At 41.8% G+C, this 13,870-nt stretch overlaps 1 protein-coding gene across 2 annotated transcripts in view; it reads right to left on the bottom strand.

Annotated features, from left to right (window-relative positions):
* The window catches only part of DNAH7 (dynein axonemal heavy chain 7), a 384,555-nt gene that overhangs the window by 117,758 nt on the left and 252,927 nt on the right, over positions 1 to 13,870 (bottom strand). The window lies entirely within an intron of this gene.

Raw genomic sequence — 13,870 nt, 5'->3', positions numbered from 1 at the left:
AGATAAACGTTACATTGATTCCTGCCTTTGGGTTGATGACTACACTGTGTATGAATGTAGGTGGGACTGGCTAAGAGAGCATGATGGAGACAACCACCTCTCTCAAGTTCTTGCTGAATTGACTAGATCAACATTCCTTTAGTTTTGCACATGAAAGGGCCTGATAATTTTGGAAAGACTTCATTTTCATGACCTTGATAAGCCGATTAATATTATGTTGAATGCCCCACAGTTGGTTCTGTATGACATTCCCTCATGATTCAATTTATGTGCCTTTTACAGGAATATCATAGAAATGGAATTGAGCTCTCCTCATTGCATCCCATTAGATGGTACACAATTTCAAAATGGTTCATTTACTGATTACACTAGTTTTTTTTTTCATTTCTTATTCTCTTTTTTTATTTTTTTAACTTTTATTTAGTAAATATAAATTTCAAAAGTACAGTTTATGGATTATAATGGCTTCCCCCCCATAACTTCCCTCCCACCTGCAACCCTCCCATCTCCCGCTCCCTCTCCCATTCCATTCACATCAAGATTCATTTTCAATTATCTTTATATACAGAAGATCAATTTAGTATATATTAAGTAAAGATTTCATCAGTTTGCACCCACACAGAACATAAAGTGTAAAATACTGTTTCAGTACTAGTTATAGCATTACTTCACATTGAACAACACATTAAGGACAGAGATCCCACATGAGGAGTAAGTACACAGTGACTCCTGTTGTTGACTTAACAATTTGACACTCTTGTTTATGGCATCAGTAATCTCCCTAGGCTCTAGTCATGAGTTTCCAAGGCTATGGAAGCCTTTTGAGTTTGCCGACTTCGATCTTATTCAGACAAGGTCATAGTCAAAGTGGAAGTTCTCTCCTCCCTTCAGAGAAAAGTACCTCCTTCTTTGATGGCCCCATTCTTTCTACTGGGATCTCACTTGCAGAGATCTTTAATTTAGTTGTTTTTTTTTTTTTTTTTTTGTCAGAGTATCTTGTCTTTCCATGCCTAAAATACTCTCATGGGCTCTTCAGCCAGATCTGAATGCCTTAAGGGCTGATTCTGAGGCCAGAGTGCTGTTTAGGACATCTGCCATTCTATGAGTCTGCTGTGTATCCCACTTCCCATGTTGGATCGTTCTCTCCTTTTTTTATTCTGTCAGTTAGTATTAGCAGACACTAGTCTTGTTTGTGATTACACTGATTTTTATCACTTGAGTAAAGTGTTTCCTGCCAGGCTTCTGTCTCATAATATGATCTTATGTGTGATTTTGGTTATTTGCATGGATGAAAGGCAGAACTCTGTTACTTGTGGCTTCATATGAAAGAAGGCTGCCACCTAGGGCTACATGGGGTGTTGAGCCAGAGACAGACTAACAGCAAAGTTCAGCTATAAGAAGTCACGTAAGGCCGGCACCGCAGCTCACTTGGCTAATACTCTGCCTGTGGCACCAGCACCCCAGGTTCTAGTCTCGGTTGGGGTGCCGGATTCTGTCCCAGTTGCTCCTCTTCCAGTCTAGCTGTCTGCTGTGGCCCAGGAAGGCAGTGGAGGATGGCCCAAGTGCTTGGGCCCTACACCCGCCTGGGAGACCAGGAGGAAGTACCTGGCTCCTGGCTTTTGATTGGCGTAGCGCGCCAGCCATAGTGGCCATTTGGCGGGTGAACCAACAGAAGGAAGACCTTTCTCTCTCTTTCTCTCACTGTCTAACTCTGCCGGTCAAAAAAAAAAAAAAAAAAAAAAAAAAAAAGAGGCCACTTAATTATGGTAGGCAGATTAGGTTTAGCTATGTGTGATGGGCTTTCTGGGGATTGGGTATTTTTAATGATCTTGTGGGTATAAAAGCAATAGCTGCTGTGGAATGCTATTTACAGTTGACAGGTCTAGTATGTTGGATTAGCAATTTAAATGCCACTCCAATTCTCCCAGGATAACCATACTCATGGTATTTCAACTGAAATACTCAAGCCAATTCTCAAAACAAAATGTTTTATATCTATACGGTTGGAGTCCCAGAGAAAAACTGAAACTAACATTGGGGACTTCAAACAAGCATCTCAAAACACAAACCAAGGGCTTTGGCTGATAATCAGGTGGTAAGATAGAAAATAGAAATACTAAGAGTATAATTATCCTGGGAGTATTGGAGTGTTCTATTTTTTATTTATGAAAAGCCCTGGAGATACTTCAAAGAAGCATGATTGACAACTACTGAGATGCAAGCTTGTGGGGGAGGGGGGAATCTAACTGTCTGTTCAGAACCTTTGGTATGCAGAGATTCAGGATGCTTTGATGTAAGACAAGGACCAAATGTTGAAAGACCTCCATCTGAGTTTGGATTCTCCAGAAGCAGACTGTGAGATGAAGATTTATGTGAGGTGATTTATCAAGGAAGAAATATCAAGGAAAGCAGGATAAGGCAGGAGTGGAATCAACATAGGGTGAGGAATAAGCCTCAGTTCTGCAGGGGATCGCTCCAGTGTAATCCTACAAGGAATCCTGGGAATTTCACTTATTCCTCAAGTTGTCCCAATGGGAGCGAAGGGAAGCAGACTATCATTCTTCTGCCTCTGTCAATCATTCATTAAATGATGCCTAGAAGGAAGGGACTCCCGGCAAGATGGCGGAATAGGAAGGGAGCACACTGATAGTCTGGGGAGAGATAGTTTAATAAAAGTGGAGATACTGCAGGTTCAAGGAAGAGTAGGGGAGGAAACAGCAGAAGAAACTCTTCCGGAACGTGTGACTCACAGCGGACCTGCGTGGACAGCGTGGGAGCCCACAGTTTGGGACATCAGCGGCAGACTCAACACACCAGCGCTGGAACGCGAGGTGAGCCGAACCTCAATAGCCCGAGACACCGGCAGGCAAGCGGAGAGAGGAGACTAGAGGGAACGACCCCCCGGGGGGGGGGGAAGTTCACAAGGCTAACTGGAAGAGAGAGAGAGAGAGAGAAAAAAAAAAAAGGGTGACTAGTACGGACACGGGTTTCTCTCTCTCCGCTCACCTCTCAAGGGCGAGCAAGACAAAGAGCAGGCGCCATCTTGGACATACGTCATAAGCAGAGCGACCTCAGGTCTGCACCGGCCCTGAGCCTAGCAGAAAAACCCGACTCTGGGCGGGGCGAATTAACAGGAGATTAGGAGCTAGTAAATTTGTGGTGCTACTGAACTGAGACTGTGAAAAAAGAGACGGTGGGGGAGAGAACTCACGGAATTCACGTGAGCACTCTCCAGAGACGCTACAATTCCGTAACTTTGGCAACCCAGTGGGAGGCTGAAGGAGAATTTGAGCCCACTCTGAGGGCCGAACAGATTCCCTGTGGGGATCTTGGGAAAGAGCTTCCGATCTCTGGCTCCTGTGGGTATATCATTTGCCTGCTAACTACCTCCAACTTCGTTCAGCTGTGCAGAATAACTTCCCTTTTGAATCAAAAAAAAAAAAAAGAAAGAGAGAGAGAGAGAGAGGTTCACCACGCCTAACCTGGGAGTGTCACCTTTGGCACACCAAACAGAGCTCTCAGGCCACACCCATCTCAAGCCCTAAGGCTCCATCAAAAACAGATAGTCCACTTAATCTAGAGTCATAGTATAACAAGAAAAAGCACCACAGTGAAGAAACCAAATATCTCCAATATGCCAAATAACAAACGCAAAAACCGAGGTAATAAAAACAAGGAAGTCACCATGACGCCCTCAAATGAAAAAGACACCCCAATTCAAGATTATGAAGATGATGACATAGAAGAAATGCAAGAAGCAGATCTCAAAAAATTGATAAGAACATTAAGAAGTTCTCAAAAACAAATTCTGGAACTACAGAAATCCTTAATGGACAAGATAGAAAATCTCTCTCGTGAAAATGAAATATTAAGGAGGAATCAAAATGAAACGAAACAACTAGTACAACAGGAAACTGTGATAGTGACTGAAGTGAAGAATTCAATAGATCAAATGAAAAACACAATAGAGAGCCTTACAAACAGAATGGGTGAAGCAGAAGAGAGAATATCGGACTTAGAAGACAGAGAACAGGAAAGGATACAGTCAGACCAAAGAAAAGAAGAGGAAATTAGAAATCTGAAACATATTGTCGGGAATCTTCAGGATACTATTAAAAAAACCAACATTCGGGTTCTAGGAGTTCCTGAAGGCATGGAGAGGGAGAAAGGATTAGAAGGCCTTTTTAGTGAGATATTAGCAGAAAATTTCCCAGGTTTGGAGAAGGACAGAGAAATCCTAGTACAGGAAGCCCACAGAACCCCTAATAAACACGACCAAAAGAGATCCTCACCACGACACGTTGTAATTAAACTCTCCACAGTGAAACATAAAGAAAAGATCCTAAAATGTGCAAGAGAGAAACGTCAGATTACTCTCAGAGGATCTCCAATCAGACTCACAGCTGACTTCTCATCAGAAACTCTAAAAGCTAGGAGGGAATGGCGAGATATAGCCCAGGTACTAAGAGAGAACAACTGCCAGCCCAGAATATTATATCCTGCAAAGCTATCATTTGTGAATGAAGGTGAAATAAAGACTTTTCATTGCAAACAGAAATTGAAAGAATTTGTTGCCACTCGTCCAGCCCTGCAAAAGATGCTTAAAGATGTGTTACACACAGAAACACAGAAACACGGTCATCAATATGAAAGAAGGTAAAGGAAGGAAACCAAGGAAGGAAACCTCACAGCAAAAGATCACAGGGAATTCAAAGCATATATTAGAACTTATCTTTGGCAAATGGCAGGGCAAAGTTACCACTTATCATTAGTCACTTTGAACGTGAATGGCCTGAACTGTCCAGTTAAAAGACACCAATTGGCTGATTGGGTTAAGGAACAAAACCCATCTATATGCTGCTTACAAGAAACACATCTTTCCAACAAAGATCCATACAGACTGAAAGTGAAAGGCTGGAAAAAGATATACCATGCCAACAGAAATGAAAAAAGAGCGGGCGTAGCCATCTTAATATCGGACAACATAAACTTTACCACAAAAACTGTTAAGAGAGACAAAGAGGGACACTATATCATGATTAAGGGATCAATTCAACAGGAAGATATAACAATTATCAATGTATATGCACCTAACTACAGGGCACCAGTTTATCTAAAAGATTTATTAACGGACTTAAAGGGAGACTTAGACCCCAATACAGTAGTACTGGGGGACTTCAATACTCCACTCTCAGAAATAGACAGATCATCCGGTCAGAAGATCAACAAGGATACAGTAGATTTAAACGACACTATAGCCCAAATGGATCTAACAGATATATACAGAACTTTCAATCCTACAGCTAAAGATTTTACATTCTTCTCAGCAGTACATGGAAGCTTCTCTAGGATTGACCACATACTAGGCCATAAAGCAAGTCTGAGCAAATTCAAAAGAATTAGAATCATACCATGCAGCTTCTCAGACCATAAAGGAATGAAGTTGGAAATTAGTAACTCAGGAATCCCTAGAGCATACGCAAACACATGGAGATTGAACAACATGCTCCTGAATGAACAATGGGTCATAGAAGAAATCAAGAGAGAAATCAAAAACTTTCTGGAAGTAAATGAGGATAACAGCACAACATACCAAAACTTATGGGACACAGCAAAAGCAGTGTTAAGAGGAAAGTTTATATCAATAGGTGCCTACATCAAGAAATTGGAAAGACACCAAATAGATGAGCTTTCAATTCACCTCAAGGATCTAGAAAACCTACAGCAAATCAGACCCAAATCTAGTAGGAGAAGAGAAATAATTAAAATCAGAGAAGAAATCAACAGGATTGAATCAAGAAAAACATTACAAAAAATCAGCCAAACGAAGAGCTGGTTTTTTGAAAAAATAAACAAAATTGACACCCCATTGGCCCAACTAACTAAAAAAAGAAGAGAAAAGACCCAAATCAATAAAATCAGAGATGAAAAAGGAAATGTAACAACAGACACCACAGAAATAAAAAGAATCATCAGAAATTACTACAAGGACTTGTATGCCAGCAAACAGGGAAACCTATCAGAAATGGATAGATTCCTGGACTCATGCAACCTGCCTAAATTGAACCAGGAAGACATCGAAAACCTAAACAGACCCATAACTGAGACAGAAATTGAAACAGTAATAAAGGCCCTCCCAACAAAGAAAAGCCCAGGACCAGATGGATTCACTGCTGAATTCTACCAGACGTTTAAAGAAGAACTAACTCCAATTCTTCTCAAACTATTCAGAACAATCGAAGAAGAGGGAATCCTCCCAAATTCTTTCTATGAAGCCAGCATCACCTTAATTCCTAAGCCAGAGAAAGATGCAGCACTGAAAGAGAATTACAGACCAATATCCCTGATGAACATAGATGCAAAAATCCTCAATAAAATTCTGGCCAATAGAATGCAACAACACATCAGAAAGATCATCCACCCAGACCAAGTGGGATTTATCCCTGGTATGCAGGGATGGTTTAATGTGCGCAAGACAATCAATGTGATACACCACATTAACAGACTGCAGAAGAAAAACCATATGATTCTCTCAATAGATGCCGAGAAAGCATTTGATAAAATACAACACCCGTTCATGATGAAAACTCTAAGCAAACTGGGTTTGGAAGGAACATTCCTCAATACAATCAAAGCAATCTATGAAAAACCCACAGCCAACATCCTATTGAATGGGGAAAAGTTGGAAGCATTTCCACTGAAATCTGGAACCAGACAGGGATGCCCACTCTCACCACTGCTATTCAATATAGTTCTGGAAGTTCTAGCCAGAGCTATTAGGCAAGAAAAAGTAATTAAAGGGATACAAATTGGGAAGGAAGAACTCAAACTATCCCTCTTTGCAGATGACATGATTCTGTATTTAGGGGACCCAAAGAACTCTACTAAGAGACTATTGGAACTCATAGAAGAGTTTGGAAAAGTAGCAGGGTATAAAATCAATGCACAAAAATCAACAGCCTTTGTATACACAGACAATGCCATGGCTGAGGAAGAACTTCTAAGATCAATCCCATTCACAATAGCTACAAAAACAATCAAATACCTTGGAATAAACTTAACCAAAGACGTTAAAGATCTCTACGATGAAAATTACAAAACCTTAAAGAAAGAAATAGAAGAGGATACCAAGAAATGGAAAAATCTTCCATGCTCATGGATTGGAAGAATCAATATCATCAAAATGTCCATTCTCCCAAAAGCAATTTACAGATTCAATGCAATACCAATCAAGATACCGAAGACCTTCTTCTCAGATCTGGAAAAATGGTGCTGAAATTTATATGGAGGCACAAGAGACCTTGAATAGCTAAAGCAATCTTGTACAACAAAAACAAAGCCGGAGGCATCACAATACCAGATTTCAGGACATACTACAGGGCAGTTGTAATTAAAACAGCATGGTACTGGTACAGAAACAGATGGATAGACCAATGGAACAGAATTGAAACACCAGAAACCAACCCAAACATATACAGCCAACTTATATTTGATCAAGGATCTAAAACTAATTCCTGGAGCAAGGACAGTCTATTCAATAAATGGTGCTGGGAAAACTGGATTTCCACGTGCAGAAGCATGAAGCAAGACCCCTACCTTACACCTTACACAAAAATCCACTCAACATGGATTAAAGACCTAAATCTACGACCTGACACCATCAAGTTACTAGAGAACATTGGAGAAACCCTTCAAGATATTGGCACAGGCAAAGAATTTCTGGAAAAGACCCGGGAGGCACAGGCAGTCAAAGCCAAAATCAACTATTGGGATTGCATCAAATTGAGAAGTTTCTGTGCTGCAAAAGAAACAGTCAGGAGAGTGAAGAGACAACCGACAGAATGGGAAAAAATATTTGCAAACTATGCAACAGATAAAGGGTTAATAACCAGAATCTACAAAGAGATCAAGAAACTCCACAAAAACAAAACCAACAACCCACTTAAGAGATGGGCCAAGGACCTCAATAGACATTTTTCAAAAGAGGAAATCCAAATGGCCAACAGGCACATGAAAAAATGTTCAAGGTCATTAGCAATCAGGGAAATGCAAATCAAAAGCACAATGAGGTTTCACCTCACCCCGGTTAGAATGGCTCACATGCAGAAATCTACCAACAACAGATGCTGGCGAGGATGTGGGGAAAAAGGGACACTAACCCACTGTTGGTGGGAATGCAAGCTGGTCAAGCCACTATGGAAGTTAGTCTGGAGATTCCTCAGAAACCTGAAGATAACCCTACCGTTCGACCCAGCCATCCCACTCCTTGGAATTTACCCAAAGGAATTTAAATTGGCAAACAAAAAAGCGGTCTGCACCCTAATGTTTATTGCAGCTCAATTCACAATAGCTAAGACCTGGAACCAACCTAAATGCCCATCAACGGTAGACTGGATAAAGAAATTATGGGATATGTACTCTTTAGAATACTATACCGCAGTAAGAAACAACGAAATCCAGTCATTTGCAACAAAATGGAGGAATCTGGAACACATCATGCTGAGTGAAATAAGCCAGTCCCAAAGGGACAAATACCATATGTTCTCCCTGATCGGTGACGACTGACTGAACACCAAGAGGGAAACCTGTTGGAGTGAGGTGGACACTATGGGAAATGGTGGCTTGATCAGCATAGCCCTGACTGTTAATGAACAACTTAATACATTATCCCTCTTAGTAGTTTTTTTTATCTGTTCTACTTAATATGACTGGTTTAGATCTGTAATTGATGCACAGTTATTCTTAAGTGTTGAAAATTAACTGAAATGTGATCCCTGTTGAACATGGTGGTGGGAATGGGAGAGGGAAGAGATGTATAATTTGGGACATGCTCAGGCTGACTTGCCCCAAGTGGTGGAGTTGGAAGCATACCAGGGGATTCCAATTCAATCCCATCGAGGTGGCATGTACCAATGCCATCTCACTGTTCCAGGTGATCAGTTTCAGTTCACAGTTGGTCATGGTGAAGGGACTGGGAGTCAAAGGGAACACATAGACAAGTCTAGTACCTGCTAACGCTAACCGATGGAGTAAATAAAGGGGAGAGTGATCCAACATGGGAAGTGAGATACTCAGCAGACTCATAGAATGGCAGATGTCCTAAATAGCACTCTGGCCTCAGAATCAGCCCTAACGGCATTCGGAGCTGGCTGAAAAGCTCATGAGAGTATTTCAGGCATGGAAAGCCAAGACACTCTGGCAAAAGATCTCTGCGAGTGAGATCCCAGTGGAAAGAACAGGTCATCAAAGAAGGAGGTACCTTTCTCTGAAGGGAGGAGAGAACCTCCACTTTGACTATGACCTTGTCTAAACAAGATAAGAGTCGGAGAACTCAGAGGGCTTCCATAGCCTTGGAAACTCATGACTGGAGCATAGGGAGATTACTGATGCCATAGACAGGAGTGTCAATTGGTAAAGTCAACAACAGGAGTCACTGTGCACTTACTCCTCATGTAGGATCTCTATCCTTAATGTGCTGTACATTGAGATTTAATGCTATAACGAGTACTCAAACAATATATTTCACTTTGTGTTTCTATGGGGGTGCAAACTGTTGAAATCCTTACTTAATGCATACTAAACTGATCCTCTGTAAAAAAAAAAAAAAGAAAAAAAAAAAAAGAAATTATCAATTCCCAACTTGACTCTCACTGGGATTAAACATGACAATAGGTCTGCTCTGATTTCATCATCATTTAAAAAAATCGTCTATTATTTTTCACTTTATGTTTCTGTGTGGGAGCAAACTGTTGAAATCCATACTTAATGTATACTAAGCTGATCTTCTGTATATTAAGATAATCGAAAATGAATCTTGATGTGAATGGAAGGGGAGAGGGAGTGGGAAAGGGGAGGGTTGTGGGTGGGAGGGACGGTATGGGGGGGAAGCCATTGTAATCCATAAGTTGTACTTTGGAAAATTATATGCATTAAATAAAAGTTTAAAAAAAAAATGATGCCTAGAAGGAAGTGAATTCCCAGGTACTTTCACCTCTCCAAACATTGGGTAAAGTGGGTTCTGAGAACTCCATGGAGCACAGGTGCTGGGTATTAGATGTGAAGGCACACAGAAGGCAAGGGGGGTCTGGGCAGAGTACTTAAGTTGCCACTACAACCTCAGAATTGAATGAGAAGCTTTGATGGAGTACAAATTGCCAGCAGTCTTGGCCTGAGAAAAAAAGATAAAAGAGTAAAGATCATGCAGTAGGACTCAGTGAATGAAATCACAAGAAGAAACCATGACTTCAGAGAATCATTAAGCAAAATAAAATCCTAGGTTGATCCAATGAAGCAAGGAAAGCATAATTAAAGATTTCACAAAGATGAGACTAGGCAGGATGAACATATCAATGTTTAAGATAGAGATCAAAAGTTCACAGAAGTTCGGGGTTTTGGTTCTATCTGGTGTCTAGCTCAAGGGTAACTCTGCTACTGTCATAAATTTCTAGTTTCTGTTCTGGAGCTCATGCTTCCTTTGCGTGGTAGTATGACTGAGAGTCCACGATTCTGACATAGGCAGTATGATGGAAGAGTAAACAAGATGAAGTTCCCTGGACTGAGTCTGTTAGAGAGGGTTGGCTTACAAGGAATGGCAGATAATGCTAAACTGGGGGCCAGTATAGACACCCAGTGGTATGCTTTGAACCATCAGAGAAGGGTAAGAATACCTCTGTAGGAGGTAACGAAGAGTGCTAAATTAGGTTTCAGGAAACCATGGGTATCATTCCTACTCTATTATTAACCAGCTTTGCAGTTTGAACAATTCCCTTAAACTGTCAAGTAAACTCATCACTAAATGAATAGTGCTATATCAAATGTTAACTATTTGGGGGTTTGTATCTCTCGGAGCCTCCCTCCATGCCACTCTAGTTAGAGGTCTCCGACTCTTATAAAGCATGCTTTTAAATCACTCTGCTTGTCCACTTTGAAATTATTCTTTCATGTGAGACAAAGAAACAAGGTAATAATATTTTCTCCATTGCTGTTTCACCTGTAGCATTTTGGTGCCATTGCATGGATCCCACTCAAGTTCAACTCCAGCCAACATCAGATCATCCTGCTGGACTCATGAGCATGAGGACAGCTTTCACTTTTTTTTTTTTGGGAATTTCACTCTATCCATAGCAATTCTCATTTTCTCAAAAACACCAGTTCCCTGTCAGCCAGTTAAAAGCGATTAGTGTGGCTGCCAGTCTTAAGACTCAGGGGCAAGGCTTGCTGATTGAGGCCAGAGCAATCCCCTGGAGCTGAGACCCTATTCTAACCTCTCTCTTCTCTGGTATGGATCAGTCCTTCCTGAAAGAACTGGGAAAGGGGCTTGAGATGAATGAAGGACTTTAGCCGGGGCACTCCCTGGTGTGTTCTGAAAATCTCTTGGCCGGAATCCAGTCCCTGACAATCCTATGTGGGCACTGGGCTGTGGTACACTTCCCCTCCCTTTTGTGTGGACTGTCCCTTTGTGTGGGACTGGAAGAAGACCTTGAAACAAGGTCTTGATGGATCCTGGCTGGGGCAACACTCCAGTGCTTCCAAAAAGTCTCATGCCCGGGCAGCAGACCCCGATAGCTGGACCCTGATAGCTTGTGCCAGGAAACACAGTTTCCTTTAGGGAGAAAGCCCCCTGCTGTTTTGAAGTTCTCACAAGCTATAAAGTCAGAAGCTCCACTCTTCTTACTTCTTGTCTCAGCTCTGGGAATGTTGGTTTGGTACAATTCAGCTTCCTTTCACAGGGATTAGCCCACTATGTGGGACTGGAAGATGGGCCAGGGCCACTGTGGCATTTTTCAAGGATTCCCTGACCAGTCAACAGACCCCAATAGCATGTTACAGTGTCAGCCAAAAACTGCATTTTGTTCTTCCTTCCTCGGAGATTAATTTGTCGGAGAGACTGGGGCAGCTTGGAGCGAGGCTATGGGCTCCAGGCTCCATGCCTGAATGAACTTTTCCATTACCCCACGTTCCAAAAAGATCATGTCTCTCTCTGTCCTTCAAATGCTTTCCATAACTTACCAGGTCTCCTCAATTCCTATAAACTCGAATTGTCATTAGCAGGTATTTCCTAGAAATTTCACTTGTTAGCTCCGGGTTAAAGTTTAATTATCCCTTTTGCAGACAGGCAGTTTTTGGATCTAGACTCCCATTAAGTCCCCATGTGGCCTGAACTTGTGTGTAAAGTCTCAGCATATCTGTGGTATCCCCTATTTTTTCTTTCTCGAGTCTCCTCTTTTGGGCCACTTCTTTCTGGTCCTTTCTATGTAGTATATACCTCAGAGAAGGTTTACTAGGAGAATTTTATTTCCTCACAATGCTTTTTTTGTGATTTTACCTGCCTAGTCACCAACCTATGTGGTAACCAGGACTGGCACTCTCTCACCAAACTCTAGCTAAAAACAGCATTGTTTGCTAATGCTCTCACCATGAAGTCTCATTGTCAAAATAAGGCCCATTAGAAAGACTCAAGTTTAAGAGGCATAGAACAACTATTATGTATAAGAACCAAGCATTAGTATATATTTGACCAGGCAGAGGCCCATTCTAGCACACCACCATTAAAGTAATTGATCACTCCCTACATGTGCTAGTCTGACAAATATATACCCTAGGCCACAGGAGTGGAAGGTTGAGCAAGTGTGGGTAATATGTGCTAATCACAACCTCACCTTCCTCCCTTCCCTGTGGGCTTCAGTGCACATCTGGATGCCACAGGCAGTGAGAGAGTTTTGAGAGACGTCTCAAACCCAGGAAAGATAAGACCTGAAGTGTGCTTCCATTTTTATCCTCTCATTCCAGCCAGGGGGCAAACCATCTACTTTGAGATTTCTTTGACTCCTGTGCTTAAAGAAAAATGCTTCATCTTTTTCTGTACCACCATCTGGTCTGCTTACAAGCTAGAGGATAGAGAAGTTAGCCTAAGTGAGTTGTGAAAAGTGCCAACCCTTCTACTCTGACTCCTCATCTCAGAACTCTGCCTCCTAAATTGCCTCTTGGCTCTGTTTCCCTGCATATGCTCCCGTATGCATTAACTTCTTTTCCGGAGTGTCACAGGGTCCTTGGGTCTATTTAGTGAGCCATCAGGGTTCCCCTGTTATCACATTTTATTATTGTTGAGGCCTTTACTCCCCAGTGGAGGAGAGTTGTTATGAGGTGACCATTGCCCCCATTGTTGTACTTTTGCCCAGGGGTTTCTAGGCAAGAATCTAGGCCCAACAAATTCAGATGCTATTGAATATATATGGATTAATCCAGATGATGACGTCTTGGACTTGAGATACCCCCTGACCTGACTCCTCATCCCTGAGCCTGGTTTGACTGACAGCCCCAAAATTAGACACTTCCAGTATTGGTTTTTGGTCTGGGGCATAAGGTTATTGTATCTTTGCACGGCTTCCAGTTTTCTCTCTACTCTGCATCTTTGTAAGCTCTTATAGAAGCCTCCTTGTAGGCCATGGCCCTTTATTCTGCCTCCTATCAGATTCTCCTTAGGAATCTCTGGAGAGGTGCCCATCTGCTCTGATGGATGCCCTCTCCCATTAAACCTAGCACAATGGTGAACAATCTTCAGTGCACTTCTTGTCCCTGCTCTTCAGCTCCTAGCCCACAATCACCCTTGGCACCCATATGGAAGCTGCCTGAACCTTTTGTTTCAGAGGCAGTCCCAAGTAGCTGACTACTGACTAGGCATTGCTGGCCTAAGGTATTTTGGGGGGGTGGGGAAGGCAGAGTAGTAAAAGGAAAACTAGACTCAAATTCAATTAGAATCTAAAGAGATGTCTTTGGTAAATAGCAATCTCATACATGAGAATTTGGTTCAACTGTAACTGTACATTGGGTTTAAAGGAATTTCTCTCTTGAATCTAGGAAGATCAATGCC

The sequence above is a fragment of the Oryctolagus cuniculus genome, chromosome 3, assembly GCF_051225735.1.
Source record: "Oryctolagus cuniculus isolate XC-2025 breed Fujian yellow rabbit chromosome 3, ASM5122573v1, whole genome shotgun sequence".
NCBI classification, from domain to species: domain Eukaryota; kingdom Metazoa; phylum Chordata; class Mammalia; order Lagomorpha; family Leporidae; genus Oryctolagus; species Oryctolagus cuniculus.
Note: the sequence above shows the minus strand (reverse complement) of the source record. Positions and strands in the feature narration are given on the sequence as shown.